Below are 16807 nucleotides of genomic sequence, written 5' to 3' on the forward strand. Positions count from 1 at the left end.
CCTGCCCTAACAAACACGTATCAATAATAGACGAGAAGACCGTTAAATGTGTTGTGTAATCTCAAAGATGAGTTGCAAAACAATCAAAGGATAACGAGAATATTTAAAGTTGGAAATGAAAATAACATCCTGTCTTTTTGTAGTCCTACAAACAGTTTATTTCAGTCGTCCTCCCCTCCTCCCTGCCTCCCTGTTTCTCTCCCTCATTCCCTCTCTTAGCCATGTCCTCCGATGGCTTTTGGCCTACTTTCGACTGCAGAGCTCCAGTTTGTGTGAGCCAAATCTCAGCATGGATTTACAGCCCGAGCGAGCGAGAGATGAAGGGAAGAGGGAGTGATAGACAGCGAATGAGTGCAAAAAGAATCATGTCGAATGGGATGGATTCAGCTTTGTGCTGCCGCTGTACGCCGCCATGCCCTTACATCTCTATTCCAACAATCATTGTCTACATTTTTCACACATTTCATCTTGAGGACATCTTTTCGTATCAGAATCAGATGTTGTAATGATCCTAATTGTCACATAATCATTACAAATACATTGGATGAGAGGCTGTCGGTATTTGATCAATCTTCTTTGTAAAAACCTTGGAAATTAAGACATCTTCAAATTCTGTGATTGCAACTAATATCGGTAAAATATGCATTGATATATCATGTTGTTTTCTTAGGCTGTAAATAACCATTGTGCTGATTATTTACTGCAGTGATCAATGGCAACCACACACTGAGTCAGCTCACGAGATAAGAGGAAGTCATGTTGAGGTGAGAGGGTTTGAAAATCTAAATGTCAGCTTAAAAAAAAAAAAGAGTTCAAGTCATAACATAATAACTGCACTGATTTCTGTAGTAATAATGGGAATCATTTCCCCTGTTTGTAACTGAGAATGTCATTTAAATGACATATAAACATGATGACATATAATGAATATATTAATAAACCATTGATATACTTACCTGTTAATTATGAGCATTAACAAAAGTTATTTGTGATGTAAATTGAATCTGGAGCTCCATGTTATCATTTTACCAAAATGTTATTTTTGGTTAATAAATGGGCAAAACACAGCACTTAAAAGGCATCAGTATCTGTTACTTGTAAAATAAAGACATTCATTTAGAAAATAAAAATAAATCCCCGAAACACACATTTGTTATTTGCAGTTTAAAATGTAGGTTTTTACATGTCTGGCATCTAAATTGCACAGTGATAATAATCAAATAAGGTTTAAGAAAAACGTCAACCATTTAAGAATTTGTATGTGACTAAAATTTCAAAATAACCTTGTTACCACAAATAAACAAATAACATTTTATTTTATTTTCCTTTTACAAAAAAAACATGAATATCTTAAATCTATCCGTTGCTTACCAAGGACTTCAACATACATAACTAATTTGCCTGAATCCAATAAGACTTTTACACACAAATACCTCTGAGATTTACTTGGGAAGAGTATGGGAAGAGTATTGCATACAATTCCCATCTAAACAATGGGGTCCATTTATATGTAGTTTTCTTCCCCATCATCTACTGCACATCTATTTAGCCAAATATATATTAGTATTTTTTTTGAAGAAAAGCTTTGTAGTAATATAAAAATTAAACATAAAATAGATCAATGTTTTGCAATAAAGTTTTTCTTTCTTTAATAATGATTTTACATAATATGTGTAAAAATCTGAATAAAACTAACAGCTTTCAAATTAGCTCGAATTGCCTTTAACACAAAACAACTCCATTGTGCTCGGAGGAAAATCTAATGTTGCAGTTTCTAACCGTACTTTCGTGTCAGCCCTGCAGTACAATGTGCCGGTTCCAATTGTTCACACCAATGAAAAACCAAAATCTGGCTATAACAAATCCAGGCAATAAACGTTTTGGGTGTTGAAAGTTATTCCTGGAAATGTGGTGAATCACTGAGGTATAGCAGCAGGCTTAAGGACACCAACAAAGTTGAACAACTGGAATGAAAGCCATCGGTTAATAGTCTGCAGGATCTTCAAACATGTGAGGGTCATAGTTTCTTCTATCTCTTAGCATGATGAGGGTCTTACTTTAAGTGATAACATGTAACTCAGACAACTCTAATGAATATATTAGTGTGATATTTAACAAAAACATAATGTAGCATGTTATAGGCTAGAAGGTTAAAAAGAAGCTACCTACTGTGTATGCTAATATGTTAGCATGAGGCAGTGTCTCTGAGTATAGTGGACAATATAATGTTGGCTTGTAATACACTATCAACATATTGTGTCAAGTGAGGCCTACTTTCTCTTGTATGCTATGTGCTTAAAAGTTAGCATGGAGCTAATTTTCAATTAGCATAGAGGAGGCTAAAGTGCTACTATCTACATCATTTAGTACAGAGTATGCTTAAGTGTCAGCACATTCACCAAAGTCCTAAAGTATTAGCATGGGGCATACTATCATTACCTTATGCTGAGGAGCTAGCATGGAGTCAGCTATTTGGGTACACAGCATTAATTCATTAGCATAAACCTTGAAATTAATTAGCATAGTGAATGGATGGCAAGTCCTAATATACTAACATGCTAGGAATGATAACATTTTAGAATGGTGCATTTCTAGGAAAAATACAAAAGGAGGATATTTTTACTAAATGTTTTATTAGCATACAATATACAGTATTTTGTAATACAAGACGTTGTACAACTTAGTATCGCAGTATGCATGTGTATGGGCAGTTGAAGATTGCTTCCGTCAGGTTTTCATGTAGCAACATGTCCTGACCTCGTGTCAAAGGCTGTAAGAGAAAGAAAGACAAAACTGTTTAGTAGCTGTTTCAGAAAGTGCAGCAAATACAGCATGTACAGAACATTAGCAAGCCACTTCAGTGGTACTATTGATTTTTGCATTTACTATCTGGTTGAGGAAATGAGTAAACACATGAAAAGCGATTAAATATAATGGTGGGTTTTGTTGACATTTATGAATATCTGCATACTTCAAATAAAACCAATAATAGTATTACATGTTAAATATTTACTGTAGGTATAATTACTTTGACAGACATTAATATAATGTACTACTGTGGTATTGTAACACATTTACTGTACACAAATGCATGCGCCACATTTCAGTGCTCATGGAGTAATTACTGAAAGCATACTGACTGCTTGTCAACTATTTTTTGGTCCATTAACTGTCTGATGTCTTTAGGGTCAGGATCTTGCAATATGTCTTGGCAGCTCTGCGGGGGGGAAAAAGGGAAAGAATCATGCCAAAGAATCGTCTTGTTGAAGGTCTTAAGTAATAAAAAGATATCCAAAGACAAAATATGAAACATGTCAGATGACAAGTCTGTTCAGAAGAGTCTGACAACTCATTGAGAGCTTCTAATAATAAGCATGACAGTTGAAAATCATGTGAAATTACATTTATTTAGACACAACTGTAAGACGTCTCTATTTCAATAGCTGACTTCTGAAGAGAACACTGCTCTCACATAATACAACTATTTATTGAAAGGGAAAACATTGGCTTATCATTGTAATGTTGCTTTACATTATCATATTCAGTCATGATTCTCATAAAGCATGCAACTGCCGATACGGAATATAAATAATGTAGAATAAAAACCTTAACTACTCCAAGTCCTGTACAGTCATTTTCTAAATCACACAAAGTGCACTACATGATCTTTAGACGATAAATGTATAACATATCAATTAATTTCCAATTCTTCATTAAATAGTGGGGGTTGCAATCCCCATCAGCTCCGGTCATGATCTCTGTCTACACACTGGAAATGTATTTGTTTTATATATTTGTGATGTGCATTAATACCTTAATTTCTTGATAAGTAATCATGTATAGAAACCATAAATGTGAAAAGTAATTTATTAAATAGATGCTCTTAAGTTTTACATCAAAATAAAATATGCATGGATATGTTAATTACACTGATGCAGAAAACATATACAATTTAGCATTTATAATCTGAACAAGGCATCATGGTCAACAAGATGACAATACACAATAAATAACTGGACTTGACAGGTTACATGTAAAGAATGATTGGAAGCTGAAACACAGTATCAAATGATAACAAATTGCTTAAAGAAATGACAAGACAAAGTACTTAAAATCAACACAAAAATTGCACATTTGTTGAAAGTAAAGTGTTTCTCAGATTGCAATATGTACGTATGCAGTATGGTATTCAAAAGTGCATGCAACAAGTATCACTTGTCTTTTGCTGCTTGTGGTCCTTTCAATATCTGAAGCTTAAAGTTAAATACTACTGCTATTATGTTGCATTTGTTCTATCAACTAAATATTATCAAATTTTAAGCTAACATTTTTTTGTTAGCGATTAACCAAGGCTGTTGAAGCGGAAAATTATCCAGAATGTTAACCGCAGCCAGCATGCCTAAGCTTCTCCTTCAAACATCCCAAAAAAGCATTTACAGCTTTGATTTGGCTTGGCAAGAAAGTGTTAAATGTTGATTCATCTGGGGATTTCCAGCATGACTTTAAATCCAACATGACCTGGAGCAGGACAACACACTGACGGGGAGTCGGCTAAACCTCAGCCTGCAGACATTACCACCTTGGTTTCTATTAGGTAGAGACAAAGGGAACGTGTGTGTGTGTGTGTGTGAATGCTGACACATCGTTGGTGACATCAGATTCTCTCAGATTAATAATGTTGATGTATAATCCGTTTAATCTGCTGGTGTGATGTGGCTGTGCGCACAATCCCAAATCTCCTTTAAACTGGCCTTAGTCTAAGCCATGAAGGACACACACACATACACACACACACACACACACACACACACACACACACACACACACACACACACACACACACACACACACACACACACACACACACACACACACACACACACACACACACACACACACACACACACACACACACACACACACACACACACACCACACACACCACACACACACCCACACACCACACACACACAACACACACCACACACACACACAGACACAGACAAACCATGTTTAAAACAACCCAGATTGCGGGAAGTGTTGGCAGCTAAAACACATAGGGAAGAAAAACAAGAAAAACAATGAAAGCACTGGATCGGCACCAAATCCTGAGTCTTGTTAGTTTGCTAAGCTACAGTACTGAGAAGTGCCACAGCAATTTCCGCTTTGTGGCACTAAATACGCCCTGAGGTGTACTGATGTCTTCCCGGTGCCATAGGTAATGGGCATTAAGCAGCACTTGAGGGCACACGTGGAGCTGGGACGCCATCTTGTTTCACCAACAGAGAAGAGTGGTAGAACCCCTCTGCAGTGGGAAGAACTACCACACACACACACACACACACACACACACACACACACACACACACACACACACACACACACACACACACACACACACCACACACACACACACACACCACACACACACACACACACACACACACACACACACACACACACACACACACACACACACACACACACACACACACACACACACACACACACACACACACACACACAAACACACACACACACACACACAGAATTTACAGACACAATACTGTGGGAAGCACACACCCAAACACACACATGCTGACCAGCTCTGATTAGTGATGAGTGCGCTACGTCCGCCTGCAGCTGAGCCGAGGCGCTGTGTTGAAGGGAGTGGCAGAAAAAAACTGCAGAATGGGGACTGTAAAGTGAGAGAAACCTCCCCTGCTTTCACAAAGAGGCGCTGGGTTTATCGCCAACCGTCTGTCTCCTCGTTCTATGCTTTTCCTCAGCGTGGCAATTAATCTCTCCGATCAATAATTTAACCTTTATTTGTCCAAAAGGGCCGATTGCTAGAACATTTTCCTGAGGCGCTTTGGGCGTAACCCTGCAGCAACCCATCAAACATACCCTCCACATACAATTGAATGCACTAAACTGCCTTGTCTGCTGCATTTTAAAAAGTCCACCTTAACCAAATTCCACCTTAAAAGGGGCTTTAATCAATCACGTTAACGTTGACTTACAACATTCTCTGCCACATTCCTTTTTTACATCCATAGTTTACTTCATCTGCACTACTTGCACATTGGTCTTGAAAGATAAACTTGCAATATTAAAATTGTACTCTGTTCCTTCTTGCACTATTTTATTGTTATTCAAATTTGTTTTATGGTTTTAGGCCTTACTCATATTATGTTGCATTGTTGGAGGAGCCTGGGACTTAAGATTTTCATTGCGATACACTGTAGCAATTGTGAATATGACAATAAAGCCTTTGAATCTTCAATCAACTGCTGCCTGCTAGCCATTGGAATGAATTATTACCAGAATAGCTGATGTCTTAAAATGTTGCTATAAGACAATTGTGGGATACTAAACTGAAATCTAGACTTGTCGATCTCTTGGACTTTTTGGTGCAGTATCTTAGTCAGGTGTCATTGATGGTTTTACTGACACACCTGAAGGTGCTGGGTAAAAGGTTCCCCAAGAGTGGCATCTCAATCCAATAATAAGATTAACATTTTAATGAATTCTGTCTTAAATGTTAGATGAGATCAGATTTCAGCACACAGGTATTCCAGATGCAAACAGCATTATCTCTATCATGTGTTGACAATACTGATTAGCCCATATCCTTTTATGTAAGAAAAATAATCAAACATTGGGGCGATGAAACCGCTGTCGATCCATCCTCCACGTTTGCCTCGGCCATGGGGACAGAGTGTACAGACAGTCTGTGGTGCAGCCGAACAATGGAGAGCAAGCCTGCAGCCCCTTTCCAGTTAGGCTAGACACTAACTCGCTCCAGGTTAGTGCTTGCTCACCGAACTGAACAAATACAAATGGAGAAATGGTGCAAGAAGAAGGAAACAGGGCTGACAGAGATGTTACATAAGAGAGAAGCTAAACAAGAGGATTAGTAGGGACGAGGGGGTTCAAGTTAAAATCCACATTAGTTCATTTGCAATAGGACAGAAGCATTTCCGGAAATATACATGGTTGAAAAACTGAGACATTATGAACCCTTATTTTGAAGGACATTAGCATATCTTATCCAACTGTTGGTAGTGGAAAAAAGGGGACTTTAGGGGAAATATACTTTTCAAGGCCAGGAATAAAAGCTAAACTGTGATGTCAAAATGATCAAATAAATGAAGCCTCATTGTCACACATGTTGCACACAAGGGAAGAAATGCAATCTTTGAATTCAAGCATCTAACTTAACATAATGTAACAACAACAAACAAATAGATTTTTCATCAATGAAGTACCTTGCTGCAGACATCAGCAAAGCACCCAGCACAATTTCCACTTCCTAAAATGTGGATCTTCAAGTTCATGGAGTTCAGCACCCATTGTAATGAAGGGAATCATCCATGAAGATGAGCTATCATCAATATGCACGCTACTCCCCATTAAAAACACATATTAGCAACGTTGTGATGGGGCCGAGTCACATATCGACGAATCATGCTGTCAAGTAACAACTGTTAAAAACTAAATATGCTGCAAATTGATCTCTGTGAGAGTAATCGCCCCTGAGAGCAAGCTGCAAGGAGGACGACATGGTTACCCTTTCAACAAGCAGTTAGAGGAGAAAAGAAACTCATTGCTGAAAAGAAAATGGACACGTGCAGCGGAGAGCCGCCATGTGCTACGTGGCTACTATGAGCAACTGAATTGTTGTGGGATTCTTGTTACTATCGTCTACAAACGAGTTACCACTCTGAAACCAATCTGGTACAACAGTCATTGTTGAGAAGCAATTAACATATGAATCATGCCACATATTATTCCCAGTGGACATAACTAGCTGCCCTGTGAGTGTGTTGTTACTGACACCTTTACATTTGTATTAGCATAAGTGAGTGAGCTTCGAAATCGCTGAGGGTTCGCTGAGGTCAGGCACATAATGTACAGAGCTTTCATGGTTACGCTCTCAACATTACTCTGTGCTGCTCTCATGTCAGTACGGTACACACACACACACACACAGGCAGCCAGGCCCGCTGGAGAAACAAAGAGCTATCACACCGACAGATGCTTCCTTACCTAATTGTAGTTAATGAAGAGGTTAATGCTATCACAGCAGCATCACCATTATCTCTCATAAGTTGGCAATGCTAACCAGCTGTTAAGCTATTACTTTACCAGGAACAGCTTTTCTTGTTGTTTTAAGTGGCTAAGGATGCTAACAAGCATTAGCATGGTATTCAGTTAGCATTCTACCTGAAGCTAACTTTGCTGATTGTTATGCTAAAAGTGCAGTGATCTAAAACATAATTGTGGTCATGTAACATCAACGCCTTTCATTCAAAAGAAGAACAAATGTAATTTATGTGTCTTACTTTTGTGAAATCTAATGAAAATGCTACATTAGGGAAAACAACACAATTGCTATATGTGAGAAAACAAGTATCATCATGTTAAAGGTTGGTATTACTGACTTACTGCTATTTAATGGTTTTACTTAGGCAGAGGCAAATAATGAGTGTAGCCCCCACTTCAATGGGCAGTACTGATACAATGAGGCCTCTGTTGCTAAAACATGATCGCTTCCTGTCATCCATCTAAATGCCTAAGCTCAGCCTGCCTTAACTTTGTCACATGAATCTTAAAACAGCAGAGATTTCACCAGCACACCAGTTCGTCTGTAGTATCCACTCCATCTATACTTCCTGATGTTTGATGGTGCAGCAGACAGAACAGGTGACATGCAACATAGAGCAGGGTGTTAGCCGAACTGAGAACTGTGCCATGGTGAGCATGCAGTGCTCACGCCTAAGCGCCATCACTGCGCCATGGCCTTTCCCCCTTCTGAATGCCATTGTTCGAGGCAGGAACGTGGGGGAGATAGTGCTGCCTGTGCATCCCCCTCAGCTCCCGAGAGCCTAACCCGTGGACATGAAAACACAACGTCACAAGTTAGGGTCTCAGGGACGGAGAGAGATACATCTTCACACGGGCTCCTCCACCTGCCCACATGGCAGGTCCCTCTGGATTTTGTCTTCTACCAAAATGGTTCTTCAAAAATGATGATCCTGTTCTTGAACAGGAGAGGTTCAATGTCCTGCCCTCTTCTCTGAGTCAACTCAGGACTCGGAGCGTCTGAGCATCTCTGCCTGCAGCTTTGGATCCAACACACACTCGCAAGGTCTATGCATGAATTGAGCATGCTCATTGCTATCTACCATTGTCCCCATGTGTATTTGTGAACATACAACTAGTGCAAGCCTCAGCCAGACACAACATTGGCCAGCCTCCCCCCCCAACTCTTTCTCACCCTCTCTGTTTCTCTCCTGCCCCCTCCCCCATCTCAGCTGAACAATACAGCACTTTGAAAAAAGCTTCCTGCCATCAGGTAGAGAGCCTGCTGCTGTAGATTGCGTCTAAAGATTTTCCGCCGTTGTAGGAAAAATCCAATGCGCTATGATTGCTAATCATTGCTATGAGACAAAAACCCTGCAAGATGCATTGATTAAAGCATCGAAAGCTGAAGCGGGGACCGCACAGCGCCAAGTAAACCCCCGGACATGATGACTTGCATCAGACTGTCACATTTTGTAACCATTAATACAATTATTCAATGCATGCTTTTCATCAATAGCGCAAATCCCCCTTCAAGCGCGGCTTTCTAAATCTTCCGGAGAGGCTGTACGGAGAAAAGACGAGCCCAGTAACAAAGCTCCACGCTCCTTCATGCCACCATGGTGGTCTAAAGCTTAGGAAACAGATGGGGAGCTGAGAGGGAAGTGGGGAGGAAGAGAATTTGTTGGTATCGACTCACCCTCCCCTTCGGATCCAGGATGCCCCCTTTGCCCGTTGTTCTCCTCTCACGCTTCCTGCTCGGGAAAGGAGGGAAAAGAGACAGAGAGAGAAAGAGAAAGCTCAGATGTTTTACTTACAGCACGCCTCCAGATGTGCAGAGGAAGAATTTTGTGTTTTTAACAAAAAAAGAAACACAAGCAAGACATCCCGAGAACCGCTCAAAGTCAGGTGACAAAAACAACTGCAAGAGAGAGACTGACGGAGACGAGGAGAAGAGGCATGAGGATGGGTGGTAGGACCGAGCCGGAATGAACCATGTGCAAGCTCTCTTTCCCTCTATCTCTTTGCTCTCCTTTACACACACACACACACACACACACACACACACACACACACACACACACACACACACACACACACACACACACACACACACACACACACACACACACACACACACACACACACACCACACACACACACACACACACACACACACACACACACACACACACACACACACACACACACACACACACACACACAAAAGAGCGAGAGTGAGCAGTCTGGGGAGGCAAGTCGCGAGAGAGTCGGTGACATGATTCCTCTTCCCAGAAAATGAAATGCTGAAAGGAATTGATAGTTAAAGGTTGGATAATACAGGTAGACCACAAGAAGAGGGGTGGGGGGGTGAGAGAGTGAGACCGAGTGAACGGGTGAGTGATAGAGAAATGGAGGAAGAGATCAAATAAAAGAGCGAGCATCGAGCTATGGAATCAGTGCTTGCAGCCGGAGCCACAGTGCCAGTCAAGCATACATACCAGTATGCTGCCTCACCGAAGAGGGGTGGGGGGGGGGGTGGCTCTCACACACTTGCAAGTATTGCATGGATTGCAAAAATGTGTCACACTCTTTTCCTTTCGCCCGAGTCTACTTACTTTTTTTTTACCCAGACCTGCAGGTCCAAGACAGGTTAACGAGGAAAAGAAAGTGGTCACACACACACTTTCATGCACACACACTCTTTCTCTCCCTCTCACAAGTTAAAGGACAAAACAAATGTGCCCGCTGATCTCTTGTCTCGCTCCGCTTTCTCCCTTCCTCGCCCCTTTCTCCCTCGCATTGTATTCTCTCTCTTTCAATCTGGAAAAGGAGGGAAGACAGGAAAAAACCATAAGGCTCCCCCCCTCCTCCCTCCTCCTCTTCTTCTTCTCCCCAATATTAGCACTCCACCTCTTTCTCTCAATCTTTCTCTTTTCCCCCTTCAGGCTCTTTTTTCTTTTGGCCTTCCCGTGTTGACGGCGTGGAGGAAAAGAAGCAGTTTTCTTTTTCCAATTAAAAAATCATCCATTAATTTGCGTCTGGCTGTAATTGTTTACAGCCAGAGGCCCACTTTCAGAGAGAGGGGAGAGAAAGAGGGAGGGAGGATTGACAGAAAGTAGTCCTCCTTTCCGTGTTTTTCCACCTATCCGTTGTCCGTTTTCCACCCATAAAACAAATCCTCTGTTCTCTTCTGCATGCAAGCGAAAAACCAAAAAGAATCCACTTTTCCATTCCCTTCTCTCTCTTTTCTTTCTTTTTTCTCTTACACTCTGCCGACATCATTAACACTATCCCTTCAGGAGAGGAACGAGAGACAGAGACAGAGGGAGACAGAGAGAGTCTGAGTGAGGAAGAGGCCATAGAAACATTGCTACATGATGTGCTTTGGCTAATAGAGGCTACATTTAATCTCCTAGAGAGAGAGAAGGAGAGAGAAGGAGAGAAAGAGGAGAGATGATGGGGGGAGGGAGGGACAGATGGGACCAGAGAAGGAGAGCAACGACACACAACCGGTTCTGGGCTCAAATCAGCGACGGGGCTCCAGAGAGGCGAGGAGAGGGGAGAGAAGAAAAAAAAGGAAAAAGAGGAAAAATCCCTGAGACCACACTGCCCTCTCGCTTTTCTTCTGCTTCCTCCCTGACTGACTGACTGACTGACTGACTGACTGACTGACTGACTGACTGACTGATCGACCGAGCCGAGATAATCTCCAATCCTCTGTGACTGCTGTCTGCCAGACGGTGCATTGTGCCTTTTTTTTCCTCCTCTACCTCTATACAGCTGCCGGAGAAAAGTGTGCATCTGGATCTACAGCATGTCCCCTGAAAATAACACTGATGCCACCAATTTTAAAATCTCCTGGTCAACACACACACACACACACACACACACACACACACACACACACACACACACACACACACACACACACACACACACACACACACACAACACACACACACACACACACACACACACACACACACACACACACACACACACACACACACACACACACACACACACACACACACACACACACACACACACACACACACACACACACACACACACTGTGCAGCTATCGTCATTTAACACCTGCTTTGTGTCCAGATAGAGCCGGTCTTCGCTAATATTAGCCTGCTTTGACGGTGAGATCTCAGAGCAGGCAGACAAAGGCTCACACACGGCTGCACACACACACACACACACACACACACACACACACACACACACACACACACACACACACACACACACACACACACACACACACACGTGCAAAAAGGTGCAGCAATATACCAACTATGCACAACCACAGAAACAATAAAGAAGAGGGTGTTCATGGCTACTAAACAATAATAATTAAAGTCATTTTAGTGCAAAATCCATGGCGAATGATACATTTGCATCGAGGTGAATGACAGCTCATCACCACTGATTCACAGAGACCATTTCACTCCTTTTAAGTATCCGTTATCTGCTCGTAATGGCTAGGAATCAGCCCCAGCTAGCCAAGCAGTACATCAAGAGAGACCCAGATCTGTCACTAGCCTACGCATTCAAGACAACAGCAGCAGGACATCAAATAAAAGAAAGCACAGGGCCTGCAGAACCTCACCTAGAAACTCAGTGTCCAACAATGTGTGTTTGTGTGTGTCTGTCTGTGTGTGACACTCTTGTTGGATGGCTGAAGCAGCGCTATTCTGGCCAGAGGAGTGATTGACAGCTGTCATACAGTATGTTTGGTATTGATGGGACGAACAGGACAGTCGTTTGCAGAGTTCATAGGGTTGTTACTATGGCATATATTGGCAAGGATTTATTTTAATCTAGAAAAAGGCAAAAGAGTTCAATTGATCATTAATGAATTTCTGAAAGAGTCCTGCCAAGGAAGCTATTTTTGGTTATTCGATTGTCAGCAAGATAAAATCTACAAGCTGGGGTAAATTAGCTAAATTAGCGTAGCATGGGCCAAGGAAGTACATTCAACATGTTTTACTTTTATTAACATTATAGGATACACTGAAAAAAACTGAAACGTGGACTTTAACTACTGTAAATGAATTATGTCAACAGATTTCATTTATTAGATTAGTTGAAACCAATACAATTAAGTTTAAAATAAAAAACATTAGGTTCAACTTAATATTATTGCGTTCAACTAACCTAATACAATTATGTGAAAGTTGTTGACATAATACATTTAATTAAAGTCAACGTTTGAGTTTGTTCCATGTATCGCAATGGCGGCAAACTGCGCTCACTGGCTGCCCTTTATGTTACGTTTGGAACAAGCAGTATTTAAAAAAGAAAGATATATATTTTCTTATTTGTACACTGAGATGGGAAAAAACTAAACAAGATGGAATCAAAGGAGAAGACATACTTTATAAACCCCCTAAATAACATATAGCTGTCACACTCTACTCTAGTATAGATGAATGCATCATGCTACACTCACACATGTACACACAGTCATCTGAAATCCACACAAGCCTAATTTAAGGACGTACCATAAAATCCCTTGTTTCATATGTTCATCATTTACACCCTCCAACAGCTGGACAATTCACAGAGGCAACCAACAGGGGGCAGTCTTTTGCTCCTACCTATCAACTGTACAAACACACTGGTATAAACGGGGGGAACGCAACGGTAAGGCCTCAGTATGTTCTCAGTGTTACCGTGTGTGGCTAACACACACATGGTGCTGCTGTACGAGTAAGAGGCCAGATTCATTACCCATTACCATACATGGGTTAAAATATTACATTTCCTATAAAAGAGAGAGTGGTCATCGTTTGATTTGATTCAAAAGTTTCAAATGAGTAGAGATTCACCTTGAAAGTGAAGAATAAAAAGGATTTCTGCGGTTTGTCATACATTTGTTTAAAAGGCCAAACCAATACTGTTTTATTTGAACAATTGCCCATGTGTTGCTGCTCATTTTCAACATGTTTCCCATTTATCCCATGGTGTCACAATATTTCACATATCAGATTTTCTGACAGTACTCATTTCTACGCAGTCTAATGATTGGAAATATTATGACAAGATTTGTTCCCGTCATTTTCCTGCCTGGAAACTGAATGGTTTTAGGCTCGTCTTCCAATCTCAAAATCGTTATCCTTTTGTGTCTGATGTCCTTCGCAACCGCACCCAAACAACGAGACTGAGGCAGCCGGACTTGTTCCACCCAGCCATCAGCATTAATGAGGTTATCACTGAGCGAACAATAATAAAATGTCACCCTCAGAATGGAAAGGAACACACGGCTCTCACATGTCAGTGCTATCAGCTCTGCTGCACACAGACCGACACTTCACTCACTTCAAACCACAATACACTGCTGAGCTCACACACACACACAAACACACACCTTTTAAAAATGAACATCATAATAATAGGATAATCACTTAATAATAAGAGCTGAAACGTTAGTCACTTTAGCAATTTGTCATTGGCAATAATAATTAACATTTTAAATCTATTGTTGTGTTTTGTGTTTTCTTCCAACATCTTAAATGTGTATTGCAGCTTTCTTATGTTAGTAAATTATATACCTATAAAAAGATCTTCTTAAGGACAAACCGTGATGGACATATGTCACATTTAATGCACCAAACGATCGGTCAATTCATTGAGATTAAAATAATATTTTGTCATGTCAAAAAGCCATAACATCTAATGCATTGATATCAACCCATATATGTCAGCATCAGTCTGCAACTCCCCTCCTGAAACCCTCCTGCTCCGTCAGCAAACAGCCTGGGTGGTTATTGACCATGTGGAGCTTACAGTATCTCTCTTTGACAGTTTTTTTGTGCGACTCGTGCAGTATTAACGTTGGATTGTATTGATCCAGCTGTGCAGAGCGCCGTGCGTACCTCAGGGAAAGCTAGGAGGTTGTACAGTTATCTCCCGGGGTGTAATTCTCAACTATACAACCTACTACCTCAACCTGGGAGCAAGCAGACTCATGTTTGGGAGTAAAAACAGAGTGGAAAAAGAAAAGGAAACCAGCCATGGTAAAAAAAAAAAATACTTTGGACGCTCTTTGTTGTACTTGAATCCTTCCTCAAAGGGATTATGACATATTAAGCTGTTCTAGAAGATAAAAGTATATCCTTCTCGAAGGCTTCTCCAAACTCTTTACCTCACTAACCCCAAAACACACAAACAGACCCAAACCTCCTTCCCTGCAAATCACATGTTGTCCCTCAAAGAAAAGCCTTGCAGTTGCTCTTTTCAAACTGTTAAAATGTGGGAGGTAATGTGTGAGAAACACTATGCATTTACTAATTGGAGCCGATGTCTACTTCATTAACACTAGAAAGGCCAGGCTGCAGCTAATTGACTGCTGACTTAAACAGCTCCTTAAGAGTTTTCTACAAACTAACATTTGAAAAACACCCGAGGAAATTGTAGGTATAATTATATTTTCCATTTGAATTGACTTCTTAATACCCTACAATTATTCTAGAAAACAAAGGGAATGTATGGAAAGTGTCAAAAACCCCAGGAAGACCCAACTTTTCTCCACTTTGGAGATTTCCAAGACAGATTTTTTGATATGACTTTGCGGCTGTCTTTTACTGGTGCTGCTGGTATCGGTGACAGGGTTAATAAAGTTGCTGAGAGCAGACCACGCTGTTTTCTGCTGATGCTGCTCGGTGGTTGGGCTGCACAGACGCAGACCTGTAGACACAAGCTTGTGGTGTCAGTTAACACAAGTTCGGATCTACGGGTTTGGGACCATGAGCAAATCACTTCATACTGTACATCCGTTAGCACGAGGAGGAAATTAGCCCTTTTTAACCAGCAGAAAGTCCCATACTTCAGGAATATAATGGAAGTTAATAAGGGAAACGTTCCATTGATTTAAAGCTTAATCGTTAACACCACTTATTGCTGAAAATTAGATGCAATTAATTAGCCTAATATTCAACAAAAATGATGAAGTTACCTGTTCTACTTATGATGTAGAGAATTTACAATGTATCTATTTTAAGAGAAAAAAGACTAAAGCAAATTATTGATAGTAAATTGCTGCCATTTTAGTGTAATGATTAAAATAATATAATAAATAAAACAGAACCAATACAAAACATGTATTTCCTACCATTTTCGTTAGTTGTACTATATTCAAAATATGTGTATACTCTAAACTCCAGTAACTCAAATCCTGATCCCACAACTTACTTTTCAAAATGAACAAAAACTTCTTTATAAATATTCAAAATGCATCATCTTACTGGTAATTATCATACATATCACTCTGTATCCCACTAAGAGAGATTTTTCAGTGCGTGATAGGGGGAAAAATGCAAGTGGTATTTTAGGAGTCATGTGGCCGACCTTAATGAGACATAATACTATGAAATGTTGAAAATAAATTGCAGGAAAATAGCTCTCCAAAAACTCTGCGTAGGAGTTCTGCTTGAATAATGCCTGTGGAGATTTCACAGGACTGTGAGATGACATAAATTAGTCTGACTGTACCCAAACACCACATAACCAAATGTGGACTGTCTTAAAATAACAAAGTGCTCCAAAATGACTTTGAAGTTGTTTTATACTTAATCAAAGTCATGAATAAATTAAGTAACAAACTATTGCATGGATTTGCAATATTATAATAGGCTATTTAAAAAAATATATTCCCAGATTATCATTGATGATTATCCTTTCATTACAATAATGACAAACAATA

General features: G+C 40.3%; 1 long non-coding RNA gene across 1 annotated transcript in view; it reads right to left on the reverse strand.

Annotated features, from left to right (window-relative positions):
• Positions 1-2612: 2612 nt before the first annotated feature.
• Positions 2613-16807, reverse strand: part of LOC117562136 — a 110956-nt gene continuing 96761 nt past the window's right edge. The window contains exons 4-5 of the long non-coding RNA XR_004571496.1: positions 9788-9842; positions 2613-2770 (exon numbers count right to left, since the gene is read on the reverse strand). This is a non-coding gene — a long non-coding RNA (uncharacterized LOC117562136). The remainder of the gene's footprint in view (positions 2771-9787; positions 9843-16807) is intronic.

This window comes from Gymnodraco acuticeps, unplaced genomic scaffold (assembly GCF_902827175.1).
Source record: "Gymnodraco acuticeps unplaced genomic scaffold, fGymAcu1.1, whole genome shotgun sequence".
NCBI lineage: Eukaryota > Metazoa > Chordata > Actinopteri > Perciformes > Bathydraconidae > Gymnodraco > Gymnodraco acuticeps.